The sequence below is a fragment of the Capra hircus genome, chromosome 14 (genome assembly GCF_001704415.2).
Source record: "Capra hircus breed San Clemente chromosome 14, ASM170441v1, whole genome shotgun sequence".
NCBI lineage: Eukaryota > Metazoa > Chordata > Mammalia > Artiodactyla > Bovidae > Capra > Capra hircus.
Genome location: NC_030821.1, coordinates 59,953,534 through 59,975,586, shown reverse-complemented (window position 1 = coordinate 59,975,586; position 22,053 = coordinate 59,953,534).

Sequence of the window (22,053 nt, the reverse complement as noted above, 5' to 3'; positions counted from 1 at the left end):
TGGTTGGGAATTTTATTTGGTCTTAAAGAGAAAGTAAGTAGCACAGTGAAGGCAGATTTGTATGATTGTATTTTTTAATGAATGAGCTTCACATTTAAAAAACCTAAACAGAAATGAGGAGATAAGAGTCTTAGGAACAGTCAACATGTGCTACACTCATAAAATGCTCCACTACGTGAATTAATATCTGATTGTACGTTGATAATTATGGAAGAATCTTTACTATTCTATGGTGATCATTATTTTCTGAGTTGAATTCCTTTAGGTAAAACTTTTACTTTCTCTAGTTCAACATTTTTCAAATATTCATATGCTGAAGAATGTCTGGGGAGCTGGGTCATAATGCAGGTCCTGGGGCCGTGTCCTCAGACCTCGGTGGGTCTGGGCAGCTGGCTGCCCATCCTGGGCTACCTTGCCCAGGTGTATCTGGGCACTGGGTGTAGCACCCAGGTCAGATGAAAGGAGTAGGGTGAAAAGGAGCCTCCTCCTTGCTTTGGAGAAGGAAATGGCAACCCCCTCCAATATTCTTGCCTGGAGAATCCCAGGGATGGGGGAGCCTGGTGGGCTGCCATCTGTGGGGTCGCACAGAGTCGGACACAACTGAAGCAACTTAGCAGCAGCAGCAGCCTTGCTTCACAGAGTGTGATTTCCCTCAAATTTACCAAAGTCTTATCTTTTCTCTTTGAGGAGAATCAGCTCAAATGATTTTAACAAAAACTACTGGGCATAGACTCTGTGGATGAACAAGAGAAGTAAGACAAATGTTGACAACCCAGAAGCTTCTCTTCCTTTGGGATTTATTTTCCTTGCTGCTTTTTTGGAAGGCAGAAATCACCTGAGTCTTCTTGGGAGCACTATGGTTTTCATCCTCTGCCTTCTTTTTCTTTAAATCAATGTAAAACACAATAGATTTTCTTTATTTGCCCTTTCTCAAGTGGAGACGGAGCCTGACACTTGGCAACATGCAGTCATACAAAAGAAACAGACCACCCGGTCCCAGACCTTAGGATGGTCACAGATGTCGTAGCATTCAGAAAGCACTCCTATGCTTCAGCTGATATGCATGCCCTGACTATTTCCAAACAGCCAACTCCTGCCCATGGCTTTATGGTCTATGCCCCTTCCTCCACGAAGCTTTCCATGATCTTCCACTCCCACGGGAGAGATGTCACAGTGTCCTGAGTAAAAGCACAGACTCTGGAGCCAGACATACTGTGTTCAAGCCTCAAACGCCATTTGGCATCTGCGCAACCATGGGCAAGTTGCTCAGCCTCTCTATGCCTGCATCTCCACCTGTATAAAACAGGGCTATGAAGAGCACACTTCATAGCTCCATTAGTTAAATGTGTCAGTGCATGCGAAGCTCCTATAAGAATGCCTAGCTTACATAATTTGATGTGTGAAATTATTACCCTCCTGACCTATTTTATTTTTCACAGAATTATCCCAAAGCTCTTTAATGAGTGCCTTCCTTTTTAAAATTTATTTTTAAAATTTTTATTGGAGTATAATTGCCCTACAGTGCTGTGATGTTGTGTTAGTTTCTACTATACAGCAAAGTTACTCAGCCATGCGTATACATATATCCCGTTTTTTGGATTTCCTTCCCATTTAGGTCACTACGCAGACCGTTGAGTAGAGTTCCCTGTGCTCTGTTCTTCAGTTCAGTTCAGTGCAGTCGCTCAGTCGTGTCCGACTGTTTGCGACCCCATGAATCGCAGCACGCCAGGCCTCCCTGTCCATCACCAACTCCCGAAGTTCACTCAGACTCACGTCCATCGAGTCCGAAATGCCATCCAGCCATCTCATCCTCGGTCGTCCCCTTCTCCTCCTGCCCCCAATCCCTCCAGCATCAAAGTCTTTTCCAATGAGTCAACTCTTCGTATGAGGTGGCCAAAGTACTGGAGTTTCAGCTTTAGCATCATTCCTTCCAAAGAAATCTCAGGGTTGATCTCCTTCAGAATGGACTGGTTGGATCTCCTTGCAGTCCTAGGGACTCTCAAGAGTCTTCTCCAACACCACAGTTCAAAAGCATCAATTCTTCGGTGCTCAGCTTTCTTCACAGTCCAACTCTCACATCCATACATGACCACAGGAAAAACCATAGCCTTGATTAGACGGACCTTAGTTGGCCAAGTAATGTCTCTGCTTTTGAATATACTATCTAGGTTGGTCATAACTTTTCTTCCAAAGAGTAAGTGTCTTTTAAGTTCATGGCTGCAGTCACCATCTGCAGTGATTTTGGAGCCCCAAAAAATAAAGTCTGACACTGTTCCCACTGTTTCCCCATCTATTTCCCATGGAGTGATAGGACCGGATGCCATGATCTTCGTTTTCTGAATGTTGAGCTTTAAGCCAACTTTTTCACTCTCCTCTTTCACTTTCATCAAGAGGCTTTTTAGCGCCTCTTCACTTTCTGCCATAAGGGTGGTGTCATCTGCATATCTGAGGTGATTGATATTTCTCCCGGCAATCTTGATTTCAGCTTGTGTTTCTTCCAGTCCAGCGTTTCTCATGATGTAATCTGATATATAAGTTAAATAAGCAGGGTGACAATATACAGCCTTGACGTACTCCTTTTCCTATTTGGAACCAGTCTGTTGTTCCATGTCCAGTTCTAACTGTTCTTAGTAGTTACCTATTTTATATGTATATATGTCAGTCCCAAACTCTGTACTTTCTGAGTTCCAAACCAACTACCTACAGGTTTTGGCTACCCTATAGGAACCATAAACTTGATGTAGACAGATAGACTGATGGAGTAGAACAGACAGCCCAGAAACAAACTTTGGTGTTTATGGTCAAATATTCTTTGATGAGGCTGCAAAGATCATTCATCTGTGAAATGATGATCTTTCCAATGAATGGTGATCAGAAACCTGGCTGTCTTCATGCAAAAGAATGCAGTTGGAGCCTTTTCTTACATAGAATAAAAAATTAACTCAAAATAAAAAACATATCTAAACATAAGACCGCAAACTATAAAACTTCTGGAAGAAAACATAGGGGACATCTTAATAACATTGGATTTGCCAGTGATTTCTTAGATATGGCACCAAAACAAACGGGTGTTTGGACAAATAGACAAATGGGACCACATCAAACTTAAAAACTTTTGTGCATCAAAGGACACTATCAACAGAGGGAAAAGGCTGCCTATGGAATGGGAGAAATATTTGTGTTGAACCAGTGCAAGTGGAGAGCTGAGAGATACAGTAAGTGTGTCTACTTACTGACCCCAAGTAGACTACTTGGGTCAGCATGGAGTACACAAGAGAAAGGCTTTGGTGCATGTGAAGGTCACTGGTCACAGTGAAGGTAAGAAAAGTTCTTAAGGGAGAGACCAGCCTTATCTCACGAATGCACCTGTCTCCTGGGCTGAGTGTCACGGCTTGTTTGTGGAGCTGTTGAGGCAGCAGGACAGTATGAAGTTCAAGTGTTGATGGTGTAATTTGCAAATCATATATCCTATGAGAAGTTAATATCCAGAACATATAAAGAATTCCTCCAATTCAAAAGCAAAGAAAATCAAATAACTTGATTTTTAAAGTGGTCAAAAGACTTGAATAGAAGTTTTTCCAAAGAAGATGGACAAATGGCCAAAAGACATTTGAAAAGAAGTTCAACATCACTGATCAACAGAAAAATGCAAATAAAACCACAGTAAGATATCACTGCACACTAACTAGAATGACTGCTATCACACACACACACACACACACACACACACAAATTGCAAGTGTTAGTAAGGATGTGGAGAACTGGAAAAGCCAACTTGTCACTGTTTGTGGATTGTACAATGGTGAAACCTCTATGGAAAAGAGCGTGGCAGTCCCTCCAAATGTTAAACAGAATCACCGTATGAAGCAGCAATCTTATTTCTGGGCACGTACCCCCCAAAATTGAAAGTAATCTCAAGGAGATATTTACATAGCCAGGTTCATAGCAGCACTTTTCATAATACCAAGAGTGGAAGCAACCCAATGTTTATTGATGGATGAACAGATAAATGAAGGTGGAATGTCCATACAATGGAATATAAGTCAGCCTTGAAAAGGACGGAAATTCTCTTGCATGCTACCACACGGATGAAACTTGGGGACATTATGCTATGTGAAATGTCACAGAAAGACAAATACTGTACAGCTTCACTCCTAGGAGGTACTTAGAGTATCAGATTCACAGAGTAGAGTGGTGGTTGCTAGGGGATGGGGGTGGGAGGGGAGGAATTTTTGTTTAATGAAGAGTCTCACTTTTGCAAGATGAGAGAGTTCTGGAGATGGACGGCAATGATGGTGGTACAACAAGGTGAATGTACCTAACATCACTGAACTATATACTTAAAATTGATTATCAATACTTTGGTCACCTGATGGGAAGAGCCGACTCATTGGAAAAGACCCCAGTGCTAGGAAAGATTGAGGGCAAGAGGACAAGGGGGCAACAAAGAAGGAGATGGTGGGATGGCATCACTGACTCAATGGACATCAGTTTAAGCAAACTCCAGGAGAGAGTGATGGACAGGGAAGCCTGGCGTGCTGCAGTTCATGGGGTTGCAAAGAGTCTGACGCGGCAGCAACTGAACAGCAACAGCCATGTTACGAAAAAAAACAGGTGTATCATTTTCCCCTGTGGCCCCTCCTACCCTGGATTATGAGGACTCTTTGTTGCAAGTCAGCAAAACTAACTCCAAATAACGTCAGTAGAAAAGGAATCAACTGCCCACACAGTATGTTTAACTGGAAGATGCCCAGTTTTTCATCTCCTAACACATCACATCAGAAACCACCTCATGATGCATGCGTCTGTAGTGGATGAGGTAGGCGCTGCCCACATCCCCTGTCAAGTTCATCTCTCAGGGGCTGACAGAGGGCAGCTGTCAGCTGGAGGGAGGGAGCTGCCTGACCCCAGGCTGCCCCTCACACTCAGTGACTAGTCCACGTGGGGTTCCAGCCTCTGCTCCCCACCTGCCACTGGGCTCCCTGTGGGGCTGCTGAGCCTCCTGGGCCCTCACCTGCTCACCACTATTGTTCTGGGGAGCCCTCCCTGTCAACCTTCTGCACTCATGTCTCCTCAGAGGCTTTTTCCTGGGGACCTGGCCTGAGACAACGCGTCACCAGTTGATTAAGTGTCTCTTTTTCTTTCTTAATGTTCCATAAAATGAAGGTGTGACTTACCACTGATGGCGTCTTAGATTCCTTAAAATTAGCTGGGAGTCAGCCAAGTTCAAGAGTGGGGGAGGTGGAGAAACAGGCAGCTGGTGAAGACCGGGTCTCAAAGGGACTTGGGCACCCTGCTACTAAGATGATTTTGTCATGAAGGAAAGTCACCTGAGCAGACCTGGTTTTGGAAAGTTGTGGCTGATTGAGGGGGAATTAGAAGGTGAGAAAGCATATGGTCGGGTTCAGAGGAAGCAGAACCAGCAGCTGAAGAGTCCACTGTAGAGGCTGGTGAGGAGTGGGTTCATGCAAGGTCCTTGTGTGTGATCAGTAGCTCCATGGACTGTAGCCCGCCAGGCTCCTCTGTCCATAGGATTCTCAGGCAAGATTACTGGAGGGGGTTGCCACTTCCTACTCCAGGGGATCTTCCTGACCCAGGCATCGAATCCGCGTCTCTTGTGAATCCTGCATTGACAGGTGGTTCTTTACCACTAGCACTATCTGGGAAGCCCTCACAAGGTCCTTGAGGAAGTGGAATTTGAGATTTCGTGATGTTAATGGTCATGCAGATTTCTGGAAGGACTCTGGCTTGGCTTCAGGACCACATCTCAACAAGCTCACAATGTGACTGCCCACAAGGTACCCCATAAATGTGTATGCCTCTGACAAAGGAAAACATGTTTCCAATTCAACTGTGAATTTGAGATATATCCCAATCTCAGGTGTGTCAAAAAGTAACAAAGTGTCCATTTTAGACTTGAAAAGACACAGTACTTGATCTCTCTCAAGTCCGTTGAAGCCACCCACTCTGGGAAGTCTTCCTGCCTCCCTCAGACTGAGTGAGACGCCCCCTGGATGTTTTCATAGCAAGCGGGCCTCAGTCTTGTGTTAGTCCTGTCATCTTCTTAATGCTATTTTGGACTTCATGAGGAAACATCTCTAAAAGCCTAACCTGTGATCAGCTCTCTTCTGGGGTCAGGGATCAAGTGGAAATAGAAGGAAATCTGAGCGGATTGCCCACCGTTCTCTTGTGATCTCTTGCCCATTTGACTGTGGACTCCTTGGCAGAGCATCATTGCAGCCCAGCAGCTGGTACCATGCCCGACACACGTTGGGCACAATAAAGGTTTGTTGTGAGAGCGATGAATCCATTAAAGGGCATTTCTCTTGCAGCAGCTGGTACAGGAACCACCCTGGACCAGACCTTTATCAGTTCACCATTCTCCAAGTTATTCTTGATTTTGTCTTTGCTTGGTGATCACCATAGTCTTGAACACTCACTCCTTTTTCCCCATAATCCTAACCATACTAATGCCCTGGCATGCCTTAGCTCCCCCATTATCCATCTTCCCCACCAGCTGGTTCATTTGTTACAGCTGATACTGACACATCACAAGCACCCAAAACCCACAGCTCACATCAGGATTCACGTTGGCGTTGTGTGTTCTGTGGCTGTGGACAAATGTCTCGGGACATACATGCATTATAACAATATCATTCAGAGTATTTTCACTATGCTAAAAATCCTCTGTGCTCACCTACTCATCCCTTTCTACTCACCCCTAAACCCCTGGAAAACAAATATCTTTTTACTGTCTTCATAATTTTACCTTTTTAAGAATGCCATGTAGTTGGAATCATACAGTATGTAGCCTTTTCAGGCTGGCTTTTTTTACCCATGCTATGCTATGTCACTTGAGTCATGTCTGACTCTTTTGCGACCCCACGGACTATAGCTTGCCAGACTCCTCCATCTATGGGATTCTCCAGGCAAGAATACTGGAATGGGTTGCCATGTCCTCCTCCAGGGGATCTTTCCAACCCAAGGAACAAATCCATGTCTAATTATGTCTCCTGAATTGGCAGGAGAGTTCTTTACCACCATCACCACCTGGAAAGCCCTCTTTTACTTAGTAATAGGCATGTAAGTTTTCCTACATTCTTTTCTTGGTTTGAGAGCTCATTTATTTATATTTTTTAAAATGTTGAGTAATATTCCGTTTCCCAGATGAACCACCATTTATTATTCATCCATTCACCTATTGCAGGGTATCCTGGCTTCTTCCAAGTTTTAGCAATCATGAATAAAGCTGCTACAGTTATCCACATTCCTACAGATCAGCTCAGTTCACGGTTATTTCTTCTTCCATTCCCTTAACTCCGCTCCTCTGTCCCACTCCACAGGCCGAGCCGAAATAGAAATTCGAGGGCAAAGAAACCTGCTGAAGCCATCTTATGGCACAAAGCAGAGAGTCTGATAACAGTCTCGAGGGGAGGTTGGTGTCATAAAGAAAAAATGGAGCACCCTCTTTTCCTCTAGGGGCTTCCCATCTACGTAAAACATTTGCAAAAATCATGAAACCCAGGTAACACATGAGCTGTAGTTAATTGATGTGAGATTTAGTCAAAGAAGAAATGACTGTGAACCGAGCTGATGAGTGAGAATGTGGGGGAGATGAGACTGGACCTGGGGGCTGGCCTTTCTAATTCTGTATTGCGGTGGCTACCTGCATCAGGTCCCCCCATCTCTCCCTCCAGGTGCTACAGCAGCTCATCCCTCCCCACGGGAAGGCTTTCTCCAGCCCTTTTCTTCCTAGCTCACACTGGGTGCCGCCCACCCACAGTTCAGTTCTCAGCTTCAAGGCCAACTTCTCTGGGGTACTCTCTGACCACCCGGGACTTGCTAAGGATGGTTCCCCCTTCCTATGATAACTGAACAGATGCCAGGCAAAGTATTTGCATCTTTATTCAATTCAAACAGATCTGCACCCTACACTATGAAACATTCACTGTATTCACGCAGTTTTAGGCAGTGTGGAGTAATTCTGGGGACGCTGATACTCAACACTTAGCAAACGATGCTGGGTGCCATGGATGGCCTGGCATGGACTGAGTCTCCTGGACCAAAGGGGCATGTGCAGCACATGGGTCTAGCATCCCTGCCTGCCCCATCTTACTCAGGGTGCTGGGTCGCCATCAGTCTGGCCTCTTGCGGACGGTGGGCTCTGGGCAGCAGGTCTGGTTGCCTCACTCCAGCACCCAGAACCTGATGCGGATGCAGCAGCAGGTGTACAGGGAGCGAAGCCCACCAGGGAAACGTGTGCGTGTGTGTCGGTATGCCTGGATGTGTGCGCGTGTGTGCAGGAGCACGTGTGCCTGTAGGGACAGGTCCAGTTCAGGTTTGTCCCTCCGGAGAGAGTAGCGCAGCTGGCAGGGTCCCTGCCAGTGGCTGCAGACAGTGAGCAGGGACTGCAGCCCCAAAGGTCAAAGCTTTAAAGGGCTCCCACCTTGGTCCTTGCAGAGCCCTGAGTGCTGCTTGGGGACCAGCAGCTGCAGCATCGGCGGCATCACCGAGCTTGCGGCAGAGACCTTCGGGTTACACCCCAGACCTGCTGGAGCATCTCCACACACTCTCCCAGAGACTGGCGTGCACCTCTGAGTGGGAGATGCAAGGCCTCCCCAGTTCCACCAACTTAACGTTTTGTCCAATCACTCCTGACTTCAACACTCTCAACATTTTCAAATGATGAACTTTTCATTGTTGCTGTTTAGCTGCTCAGTTGTGCCCACTGTTTTGTGACTCCAGGGACTAAGTTCTCTAGGTTCCTCTGTCCATGGGGATTTTCCAGGCAAGAATACTGGAGTGGGTTGCCATTCCCTTCTCCAGGGGATCTTCCTGACCCAGGGATCGAACCCGGGTCTCCTGCCCAGCAGGCAGATTCTTTATTGTCCAAGCCAGCAGCACTTTAAATCAGTTCTAAGAAAGTGAATGCCTGCTTATGAGCTCCTTGAGGGTGGGTCTACTTCCTGAAATGAACTCGCAACCCTGGAAATAAGCGTTATTCCTATTCCTGGCACAAACTGATGGCTGGTGTAGTAGTGCCTTGGTTTATTTCCATTACGTCCTTCCTAGGTATGTGTGAGTTGGGGGGATAATGATCAAGGGTCCATGCTCTTTTTTTTTTTTAAGATCTTTTTCTTATGGGGACCATTTTTAAAAGTCTTTATTGTATTTGTTATGGCTTCCCAGGTGGCTCAGAATCCTCCTGCCAACACAGGAGACGTGGGTGCGATGCCTGGGTTGGGAAGATCCGTTAGGGGAGGGAATCGCAACCCACTCCAGTATTCTTGCCTAGAAAATTCCATGGACAGAGGAGCCTGGAAGGCTACAGTCCATGGAGTCACTAAAGAGTGGGACACGACTCAGTGACTAACCAACAGCATCTTGGGGGTGAAAGCCTTGAAAGATGACTTGGTACTCAACCAGCAGAGAGGAACAGAGAAGTCTTGTATTAGTTCACTGTTTTCATTTCATTTCCTTTGTTCTGGAAACTGATAGTTGGAATTACTTTGGTTTAGATTTTGAGATTGAATCTGTAATTTAAAACCTCTAGCTTTTCGAAAATTATTTATTTCATATCAAAATGTAACTTTCTGGTTAAAAGAAGAAGAAAACATAAGAAGTTGCTTTTTGAGTAGTGCTATTTAATAGAACTTTCTGTTCTGATGGATACCCATGCAGTTTCATATGGTAGCCACTAGCCACACCTGGAAAATCCCATGGACGGAGGAGCCTGGTAGGCTGTAGTCCATGGGGTCACGAAGAGTCAGACACTTACTGAGCGACTTCACTTTCACTTTTCACTTTCATGCATTGGAGAAGGAAATGGCAACCCACTCCAGTGTTCTTGCCTGAAGAATCCCAGGGATGGTAGAGCCTCTGTGGGGTCGCACAGAGTCGGACACAACTGAAGCGACTTAGCAGCAGCAGCACTGTTAATACAGTCAGCACAACTGAGGAACACAATTCTAAGTCATCTTAAATTTTAATTAATTTAAGTATAAATAGCCTATATATGTGTCTATAGTATCGAGCAGTGAAGCCTTGGGACACTAACAGAAATCTACTGATTTCGGGGGGGGGGAATGGATTAAGAAGAGACAAGATATAATTTCTTTGAAATACCGAAGGGTTTTCATATCAAGGAAAATATGACCTGGAAAAATATTATTCTCTATGTTCCCCAAGGTGTTTTGCCTAAGTGCTTGGAATCCTGCCAAATTTTGTGGGAAAGATTGTTCTGTGAACAACCCGTGTACAACGGGAAAGACTGTTCCGTGAACAACCTGTGTACAGTTGGGAGGTGCTGCTTACACTGGACAATTTTGTTTATCTTCCACTGAGATATTTAATTTTATTTGCTCATATGTGTTATATCCCTAGAAAAAGAATCCCAGGATTTTCCCTCCTGTGGTTTTTTTTCTCCCTAACTTTTATGTTTTGGTCACACTGTGAGGCATGTGAGATCTTAATGCCCCCACCAGGGATCAAACCTGCACCCTCTGCATTGGAAGTGCAGAGCCATAACCACCTGGAGTCCCCTTGCTGTGTATTTTCGATTTGCTTCTTTACGGTCCATGATACCAGCTGGGGTTGTTAGCACAGTGAAACCACACTGAAGAGATGCAAGCAGGTTTTCTACCATTCTTCTAGATCTTTGAGCATCAAATCTGGGGCTGATCTTGCCACACTTGTGTAACCCACCTGTGAGGACCCCAGCGAATTCCCCAGCTCCGCGGTCACCAGTGATTTCGAACTTAACCATGTCACCATGCTTCCGCATCACAGAAACCAGAAGGCAGCTGCGGAGCACGGCCTGGTAAGCAGCTGGCATCTGCCTTTCTTTCAGCTGGAGGTGCCATGAGACCATCTCTCCTTCTCCCTGTGAGCTTCCCCCCTCTTCACGGCTATTGTGCAGGGTCTTGTCTCCATGGCTGTCTGATCCTGGTTTCCCGGCTGGGATGCAGCTGGAGTCGAACAATGGGCTTGCCCTGCTCTGTTAGCCCTGCGTCTCCATACAATGTCCCCCATCGGGTGGACCCAGCTGTGGTGTGCGGGAATCTCCCAGGAGGAGACTTAGCAGGTGCTGCCTGACTGTTGAGAGACCACCATGAGCATCACCTCTGTGAACAACACACCTTTCCAAACACTACAGTTCCTATGTCTAAATTTAAAAAAAAAAATTATTTACGTATTTGGCCGTACTAGGTCTTGGTTGTGGCGTGTGGGATCTAGTTCCCTGACCAGGGGTTGAACCCTGGCCCCCTGCTTTGGGAACTTGGAGTCTTAGCCACTGGACCCCCCAGAGAAGTCCTCCAATTTCTAAATGTTTAATTTACTGGAACTATAGTCGGTGCAGCAATATTTCCATAAAATAAGAGAATTTGACCAGTGCTCTATTTTCTTTGCCTATTTTGTGACCTCTATTTCAAGTAGTCTTTGATACATTTTCCACTTTATGTTTACTGACTGAAATGTAGCTAGCTGCATCCAGTAAAGGACTTTAAGATTTTATAATTTTGTAAAGAAAACAAGCACCTTGATAGACATGATTATGACTACATCAAATGATAAGGCTTGACTTTGGCAAAGAAACAATTTTCCCCCAATGTGGGAAATTTCTAATAAATAGTTTGCAAAAACCACAAAACTGTGAATTTATATATAAGGATTCTTTTGGAATGAATCTCAACTATTTCACTTACCAGTTGAGAGAAAAGGTACCAGAGTGAAGAGGTTATTTTTTTATTTTAATTAAAAAAATTGAAGTATAGTTGCTATATAATATTTTATGTTACAGGTGTACAATATAGGATTCACAGTTTTTAAACTTCAAACTCCATTTACAGCTATAAAATATTGGCTATATTCCCCATGTTGTACAGTATATACATGCAGCTTATTTTATACCTAATAGCTTGTACCTCTTACTCACCTACCCCTAAATTGCCCCTCCCCTTTTCCCTCTCCCCACTGGTAACCACTAGTTTGTTCTCTAGATCTGTGAGTCTGCTTCTTTTTAATTATAGTCACTAGTTCGTTGTATTTTTTTAGATTCCACATATAAGCAACAAGGGAAGAGGCATTTGTTTCTTTATTAGGCTTCATCATACAGTTTGTGGGGTCTTAGATCACTGACCAGGGATTGAACCTGGGCTCCCCAGCAGTGAACGTGCCAAGTTCTAACCACTGGATTACCAGGGAATTCCCTCAGTTCAGTTCAGTCCTTTAGTCATGTCCACCTCTTTGCAACCCAGTGGACTGCAGCATGCCAGGCTTCCCTGTCCATCACCAACTCCTGGAGCTTCCTCAGACTTATGTCCATTGAGTCCGTGATGCCATCCAGCCATCATCCTCTGTCGTCCCCTCCTCCTCCCGCCTTCAGTCTTTCCCAGCATCAGGGGCTTTTCCAATCAGTCAGTTGTTTGCATCAGGTGGCCAAAGGATTGGCATCAGTCCTTCCAGTGAATATTCAGGACTGATTCCCTTTGGGATTGACTGGTTTGATCTCCTTACTGTCTTCTCCAATACCACAGTTCAAAAGCATCAACTCAGCTTTCTTTATAGTCCAACTCTCACATCCATACATGACTAGTGGAAAAACCACAACTTTGACTAGGCGGACATTTATTGGCAAAGTAATATCTCTGCTTTTTAATATGCTGTCTAGGTTGGCCATAGCTTTTTTTCTAAGAAGCAAGCGTCTTTTAATATCATGGCTTCAGTCACCATCTGCAGTGATTTTGGAGCCCCAAAAAATAAAGTCTGTCACTGTTTTCATTGTTTCACCATCTATTTGCCATGAAGGGGTGGGACTGGATGCCATGATCTTAGTTTTCTGCATGTTGAGTTTTAAGCCAGCTTTTTCACTCTCCTCTTTTGCTTTCATCAAGAGGCTCCTTAGTTCCTCTTCACTTTCTGCCATAAGGGTGGTGTCATCTGTACATCTTAGGTGATTGATATTTCTCCTGGCAATCTTGATGCCAGCTTGTGCTTCATCCAGCCTGGCATTTTGCATGATGTACTCTGCATGTAAGTTAAATAAGCAGGGTGACAATATACAGCCTTGATGTCCTCCTTTCCCAATTTGAAATCAGTCTGTTGTTCTATGTCCAGTTCTAACTGTTGCTTCTTGACCTGCATACAGATTTCTCAAGAGGCAGGTAAGGTGGTCTGGTATTCCCACCTCTTAAAGAATTTTCCACAGTTTGTTGTGATCTATACAGTCAAAGGCTTTGGCATAATCAATAAAGCAAAAGTAGATTTTTTTTCTGGAATTCTCTTGCTTTTTCTATGATCCAGCAGATGTTGGCAACTTAATCTCTTGTTCCTCTGCCTTTTCTAAATCCCTTTGAACATCTGGAAGTTCTCAGTTCATGTACTATTGAAGCCTGGCTTGGAGAATTTTGAGCAATACTTTGCTAGTGTCTGAGATGAGTGCAATTGTGTGGTAGTTTGAACATTCTTTAGCATTCCCTCTTTTGGGGATTGAAATGAAAACTGACCTTTTCCAATCGTGTGGCCACTGTTGAGCTTTCCAAATTTGCTGGCATATTGAGTGCAACCCTTTAACAGCATCATCTTTTAGGATTTGAAATAGCTCAACTGGAATTCCATCACCTCCACTAGCTTTGTTCGTAGTGATGCTTCCTAAGGCCCACTTGACTTCTCACTCCAGGATGTCTGGCTCTAGGTGAGTGATCACACCATCGTGGTTATCTGAGTCATGATGATCTTCTTTGTATAGTTCTTCTGTGCATTTTGCCATCTCTTCTTGATATCTTCTGCTTCTGTTAGGTCGATATAATTTCTGTCCTTTATTATGCCCATCTTTTCATGAAATGTTCCCTTGGTATCTCCAATTTTCTTGAAGAGATCTCTAGTCTTTCCCATTCTATTGTTTTCCTCTATTTCTTTACATTGCTCACTGAGGAAGGCTTTCTTATCTCTCCTTGTTATTCTTTGGAACTCCGCATTCAGATGGATGTATCCTTCCTTTTTTTCCTTTTCCTTTATCTTTCCTTCTTTTCTCAGCTATTTGTAAGGCCTACTCAGACAACCATTTTGCCTTTTTGGATTTCTTTTTCTTGGAAATGGTTTTGATCGCTGCCTTCTGTGCAATGTCACAAACCTCCGTCCATAGTTCTTCAGGCACTCCATCAGATCTAATCCCTTGAATCTATTTCTCACTTCCACTGTATAATTGTAAGGGATTTGACTTAGGTCATACCTGAATGGTCTAGTGGTTTTCCCTACTTTCTTCAATTTAAACCTGAATTTGGCAATAAGGAGTTCATAAATTCCCTGAAAAGATGTTATTTTTTTAAAGTGGAACTCCAATTGCATGATTGTGAAGTCAAAGAGGAAAACTGTTCCCATTGAAAAATTCTGTGTTTGTACACACCAAAAGGCTAGACTTTAAAGTTTTCTGTCTGTTCTCCAAGTTTCTAGGGTTCAGGTCAGTCATTACACCAGGTCAATATACAGAGTAACAGAGCTCTCGTCTTCCAGCTCCTGTCCAATTAGTCCCGGGGCCTTGCCATCGCCCAGCACTGCTGTCTCTAAAGATTTCAGGTGCTACCCCTCCTGCTCAGGAACCACCCCCACCTCCTACTCCTCCCACATCTCTGAGCTTCAGCAGGGTCATTTTATAGCTGAGCCACATATGATCCAAGTGTATTTTTGAACAGAGAATTGGGGAAAGATATACATCTCATGCCAATTCACTGGCTGCAGATTTCTGATTCCAGGCAGGTATTTGTCTGCAACCCGGGCTGTCTTGGGTAAGGAATGACACTGGTTGCCTGTAACAGACTGAGGACACAGGTAGACAAAGGTCACAGACTAAAAAGTTGGCATGCCAAACACAGGTAATGCCAGTTATAGTTCTAAATGGCTAGCATATATTAATTTGATCAATCTTTCCAGCAAACCTATGGGACAGCTACCACCACTTTTCTCACTTTATAGACAGTGTGTGTATGTGTGTGTGTGTGTGTGTGTGTGTGTGTGTGTCTGACAAAGTGATGTGTCACCACTCACAGCCCCAGAGCTGCAGGACTGGACTTGAACCCAGGCAGTTTGCCAGCTGCTCTCACCCCTGCACTCTGCACTCTAGCATCTCTCTGGTGGGCAAAGCACTGGGGTTTAAAATATCGCCGTTATTCCAGGTTATTACCTAAGAGTCATTTTCAAGCTTTTCTTTGGTTTCACAGTTTGGCCCATATCACCCATGTTGGCCCCAGGTCTACAGGCTGCAGAGATGTGCACCTCTGAGGGCTCTGGATTTAAACAATGCTGTTCTCCCTGGTCTCCTTGTCATTGGATGATTTTTAGTTCCTTATTTATTCTCATTCACTCAGAAATGGAATTTGAAATGTGCTATGGTGCAAGATGAAAAGATGATTTTTGCAAGGTGTGGAGGCTTGCAAAAATCAACCCAGGGCTCCTGGGAACAGGGGAGCTCAGAGTCCCCCCGCTCCACTTCTCCCCTCAGCCCCCATTTGGAAAGCAAGCACTCCCAGGAGGGCCCCAGCAGGTGCAGATTTCTGGTCCCCACTGAAGATGCTTCCTTTCCACATCATCCATCAACCAGCCTTGCCTGTCTGGAGGGGCCCTCTACCTCCGAAGAGAAGGCACTGAGAAGGCACTCCGTTTTCTCACCACCTGGCTAGAGATGAAGGCAGGATAAGGACCATTTAGGGATCAGATACCATGTGATAGACCTTTAGAACAAACATTTATGGAGGCTTATTTTGTGTAAGGCAATTGCAGAGAGCAGTCTCCGCCCAGTAAAGGGTGGTAGACAGTTTAAATCCTGCTAATGAAGTTTAACAATGAGGATTAGGACTAGGCTAGGGGGGTGGGAAAGAGGTTGGCCAGAGGACAGTTTGCCTTTATTCCAAACCAATTTGGGATGCCTGGGTAGGAACTGCCCTGTGCTTTCCTGGGCAGAGATGTCCATAACCTGGTCCAGGTACTCAACTCATCCAGACTAATGTTAATAATCTTAAGACTTCTGTTTAGAGCCTGCAAGGCACGGTGCTCAGTTCTTCTAAAGACGTTTCCATTCTTGGCTTGGCTAATCACCACCTGTACCCCACCCTCACCCCTCCCCGCCCCTGCATCAAACATTTGACAATATGGTGAGAACTCTTTGGGTTTTAAACAGTCTCTAGTGGATCCGACCTCTCCTTGAAGAAGTCACTGATCATTTTGGGGAACTGTGGCACCTAGTCCAGGAAGACAGTCCACAGGGGGCCTGCCCTCTCCTGCCTCCCCTGCTCCAGGCCTGGTGCACTCATTCACTCCTGCAAATATTAGGAAATGTGAACTATTAAAAATCCAGACCCGGAGGCACGGTCCTTGGGATATGACTCACTCTGGGTGCCTTGTTTCCGTGGTGGTTCCCGTGGAAACCTGTCATACCTGTTCCAGTCCCAGGGACCTTTCTGCCCTTCCAGCCTTCTACCCCAGCACTCGGTGAGGCATGAACATCACCACTGGCTGGGAGGGAAACAAGGGGCTCTGGCCGCACACAGAGCAGAAGTCCCAGGTTTCAGAAGCTGGTTGCTTACTTTGAGGTGGGATTTAGTTTGCCCCAGTGAGATGTTTCTTGTAGGGACTGGCATGCTAGCTAAATCACTTCAGTCATGTCCGACTATTTGCGATTTCATGAACTGTAGCCCACCAGGCTCCTCTGTCCATGGGATTCTCCAGGCAAGAATACTGGAGTGGGTTGCCATCCCCTCCTCCAGGGGATCTTTCCAACCCAGGGATGGAACCTGCATCTCCTATGTCTCCTGAATTGGTAGGAGGGTTCTTTACCACTAGCGCCACCTGGCTAAGAAAGGCATGCTGTCAATGTGGAGTGAGTGTGTAGGAAACGGGGAGAGAAAATTTTCTTTTTCATTTTCAACTGTTGTTGTTGTTATTGTTTTGTTAGTGTTTTTCTAGTTTAGGTCTATTTTTTCTCAGAGTTGATGCACCATTTTTGCTCCATTGTAAGGCAAAAATTGGTATTTTGAACCTGAGTAAATCCTGAAACTGCTATCAAGTAGAAGTATTTCATGTTTACTGCAAATGTTAACAAGACTTCTTTAGATGGAAATGAAATGTGGGTTTTATTCTGTCAAATCTTAGGAATCACTGAATTGTGGAACTTTTCCCCTCCCTCCTTTTATGTTATTTAGTAAAAAAAGAAAAAAAAAGGAAGACAATGTTTACTGACTGGATTTTGGAAGTATCTCACCCACTTTCGAATCGATTATTCTACGTCTGATTCTTCTCTTGGAACACTTACAGTCTCTCCTGGGAGGCAGTCAGGGAAGCTCAGTAGAACGTGTGTATCTGTCATTCTCTTGAAAACCAAAATCAAGTCTCCTAGAAAACAGCCTTGAAACTAGAGCCAGACATGATGATGAAATTAGTGGGTTTAAAAAAATCTTGTTATGAGTTCACAGGGGCAGAGGAGAAGACAGTTCCTCGTGGAGGGGAGTGGGTGAGCTGGACGGCTCTGGGTTTGGGTAACAGAGTCGGTCATCTTGGTCAGCTATTCACCCTTAAGCCCCTTCCTCCATGGTCTCTCCAGACTTTTTGTCTTTGTTACCTAAAATCCTCCTCCAAGGCTTTTTCTACTTTCTATTTTTTATGTGCAAAATCTTTCCACATCAGCTTTGGAGTCTTTTTTGGGAAGCTCATTAAAAACATTCACCTGAATAGATAAACGTGTGTATGTATGGTTGAGTCCCTTCATTGTTCACCTGAAATTACCATAATATTGTTAATCGGCTATAGTGAAAGTGAAGTGAAGTCGCTCAGTCGTGTCCGACTCTTTGAGACCCTGCGGACTGTAGCCTACCAGGCTCCTCCATCCATGGGATTTTCCAGGCAAGAGTACTGGAGTGGGTTGCCATTTCCTTCTCCAGGGGATCTTCCCTACCCAGAGATCGAACCCAGGTCTTCTGTATTGTAGGCAAATGCTTTACCCTCTGAGGCACCAGGGAAGTAATTGGCTATACCCCAATACAAATTAAAAAGTTTAAAGTTTAGGAAAAAAAATTCTCCTGGATTCTGGACCTTCTTCGAGGGTGATGTCTCTTTATCTGTGATGCCATCAGAGCCTGGACAGGGGATCAATATTTTCAACATTTTTTTATCATCTTATTTTTGGGTCAATATTTGATACTGTATCTAACAAAGCCCTTTGAGTCTGGTGGTTTGTTTTGTTTGGTGTTTGGCCAGTATCAAAGTCTCTGGAAAAGAACTTATTAGTTACTTCAGTAAGCAAACAACATCCCCTATTATCCTTTGATATAAAAATTTTTTTGTTCTGGTGCTTTCTATTAACTGTGTGTTGCTTCATGGTTGAAATTGTTCAAACTTTTGCCACCAGGGCTTTTGACTTGGCTCCTTTAGAGTATTCCCATCAATGTGGGTTTGGTGTTTTGTTTTTCAAGCATTTCCTTCTTTCCTGGTGTTATGGAATAGTCCAGACTTATCTCATTTTCTCCCTGCCCCACGGCTCCTGGAAGCAGCTGTTTCTCCCAGAAGCTCTAGTTCCTGGTACTGGTGAGAGATGTCAGAAGCTAGGATCCAGGCATTTGGTGTGCTTGTTGGTATCAACGTTTCGTTACTTATGGATCCTTTTAGCTGAGAGAGCAGGGAAAGAGCCATGTGTACACTAAGCTGTGTGTGTGCATATATCTGTAAGTACTTCTCTCTCCATGCGAGCGTCTGTACCTGTAGTGAAACTGAATATGAGTTCATCCTGAAGTCTCCAACTTCCTTATATCACCACATCGGTTACTCCCATGCCTTCCTCTGGTTTCTCTGTCAGCTGTGGCTCCAGCAGTGAGAACCATGACCCCTTGCCTGACCTCCACTTGCTTAATTGTTCAGTTCCAGTGTACGTGCATAGCAGCATCAGAACTTTTAGCTTGCACCTCCATGTGGAACCACGTTACCAGAGGACACTACTCTATTCAGTTTATTTGCCTTTTGTCTCATAGACTCCACTCATTCCAAAGTTACTTAGGTCAGTTGTTGTTGTTACTGTTGTTTAGTCACTAAGTTGACTCTTTTGCGACCCCTGACTGTAGCCTGCCAGGCTCCTCTGTGGAAGTCTCCAGGCAAGAATACTGGAGTGGGTTGTTATTTCTTTCTCCAGGGGATCGTCCCAACCTAAGGCTTGAACTTGCATCTCCCATATTGGTAGGCAGATTCTTTACCAGCGAACCACCTGGGAAGCCCATTTAGCTCAGTACCTCCCCCACCAATCTCCTCATCCCTTCAGTGAGATGCTTTCATTCATTTGTATTACAATTAATTATGTCATGTCCAATTCTTTGTGACCCTATGAACTGCAGAACACCAGGCTCCCCTGTCCTTCACTATCTCCCAGAGTTTGCTTAAACTCATGTCCATTGAGTCTGTGACACTATCTAACCATCCCATTCTCAGCTGCCCCCTTCTCCTCCTGCCCTCAATTTTTCCCAGCATCAGGGTCTTTTCTAATGAGTCGACTCTTCGCATCAGGTGGCCAAAGTATTGGAGCTTCAGCTTCAACAACAGTTCCTCCAGTGAATATTCAGGGTTTATTTCCTTTAGGGTTGACTGGTTTGATCTCCTTGTAGTCCAAGGGATTCTCAAGAATCTTCTCTAGCAACACAATTTGAAAGCATCAATTCTTCATGAGTAGATTGTGGTATCTCATTTTCATGGGTCTTTCACTTTTATATCAAGAATCAGTTAATTTATTAAATTATTTATTTTGCTGAACCTCACAGCATGTGGGAATCTTAGTTCCTCAACCAGGGAGGAACTAAGTCTCCTGAATTACAGGCAGACAGCCTCAACAATTGGACCACCAAGGAAGTCCCTGGGTCTTCTACTTTTAACTTTTCTGTGAGTGAATAACTAAACGACTTTACAGAGTGAGTTGAAAGCTGATATATGGTTGCTTTTTCTTAGAATTTTTGAAGAGTAATATTGAAAGTAGTCTAAAATAAAAACTTCTCTGTTATGTAAGCATATATGATTTGGTAAGTCACACCTTTATGGTATAAGTTTGTTTCATTTGTTCACTGCCTCTTTTTGATCTGAAAATTCTAAATAATAAATTATAAGAGAAAAATAATTAACATTTATTGGACACTTACTATGGGCATAGAAAAAACTAATATATTAAAACAAGTTCTTGTTACCCAAGTTTTTAATCTAATAATTGTACATATTAGTTGCATTGTACATTGAAAGAAGCTTGAAATAATGACTGCTGATAAAGTTGTTGAAGAAGATACATTTTTTAGTTGTTAGAAATTTGGGAAGAAAACTTTTTATTTAGCCATGTGTTATTACCTTCAAAAAACACAGTTGGCTTAAAGGATATCCATTTTTATATTTATTTTATGTTCTTTTTTTAAAAAATTTATTGCTGTTTTTTCCACCCCCACCTCCCCACCTCCCCGGCCTTGCAGCACTGCATATGGGATCTTAGCTCACTGACCAGGAATGGAACCCTGGTTCCCTGCATTGGGAGTTGGAAGATTTAACCACTACTGAACCACCAGGGAAGTTCATATAAAGAATTTTATATTCTTTTAAGTTTTTCATTTATTCTTAAAGTAGCATAATATGAAATTAGACAAAATCTTTCCTTCAGTGGGACATTCTGGGCCGTTCTGAGCTCCAGCCCCCTGCCCTTTCTCACTGCCCTAGCTTCTGTGTTAAGGCCAGCTGATATCTACTGCTTTTGCTCAGAGCCCCGGGAACTCATCTATCTCTGATTGTCCAAGTAGGTACCTCCTTCATCCTCCCTGAGATTTGGGTTGGGTCAGCGTGATTTATGCCAGTAGGTAATTTTATTCATATTTCTGCATTGTTTCAGGAGGCTGAAATTGAGTAATGATGTAACCTTTAACACCAGCAGGCCTATTGAACCCACATTGGGTTTATTTAAGTGAATTCCATCCGGTCCTCGCCTGTTTTGATTTTTCCGAATCTTTGAACTTTGCCCCCTCTTTCTTCTTGATAAACCTGGGGTCTGCCCTTACCATCCTGCTTGGTCTCTTGAGATTTGCAAATTACAGCTCTGATTTGGATTAGAAAAGACATTCCTGTGCATCTAAAAAAAATCTCCACCCAGTCATTACTGATAGAGTCACGGAACAGACTTGAAATCACCAGCCCCAGGATAAAGGAAAGATAAATCAGTGGGAGTTGAGTCTCCCTGTCATGAAACCTAGTTCTTGACCCTCAGAGTTAGGAAGCCTGGCAGTCACTTGCTGCTTCTTATTTGGTCTTTTAACTCCTGGTGTTCCATGTGAGGGGCTGGAGGGCTTGGCCCTGAGGTGGCCACCGTGAGGCTGACCTGCCAGGTATTCATGTGGGTACTGTGACCAACTGGACCTGTTCCCCAAATGTTTTTAGTGTCCCATAATCACCTTCAGGTCTGACTCATCTGGAGCTGTCACTCATGAGGCCAGAGCTGTGGCTTTGCATCAGATCTCAGGAGTTAGATTGTTATTTCTTTTTTATTTAAGATTTGGGTTTTTTTTGGATATAGACTGTTTACAGTCTTGATTGAATTTGTTACAATATCACTTCTGTTGTTTATGTTCTGATTTTTTGCCCATGAGGCATATGGGATCCCTGGCTCCCCAACTGGGGCTCGAACTTGTGCCCCCTCCGTCAGAAGGTGACGTCTCAGCCACTGGACCACCAGGGAAGTCCCAGGTTGTCATTTCTGTATTTCTGAAAGCCAGTATAATCCCAGAGCAGGTTTCCACCCTAGATCATCAGTGGGGTGGAAAGCGAGCTCGTTCACGCTGCATCGATCTGCAACGAGGTCTTTTATCACGGCAGGAATAGCGTGTAGTCATGGGAGACGGAAATCAGAGCAAAAACATACATGGAAATTCACCCTCTTTTTTCACCTCAACTCTAACACTTGAGTGTTTCCTTCTGAATATTTTCCTATGTGTACATATAAGCCCGTTAGTAGTATCGTCAAAATGATATCATACGGTACACACTGTTTTGTGACCAGTTTTG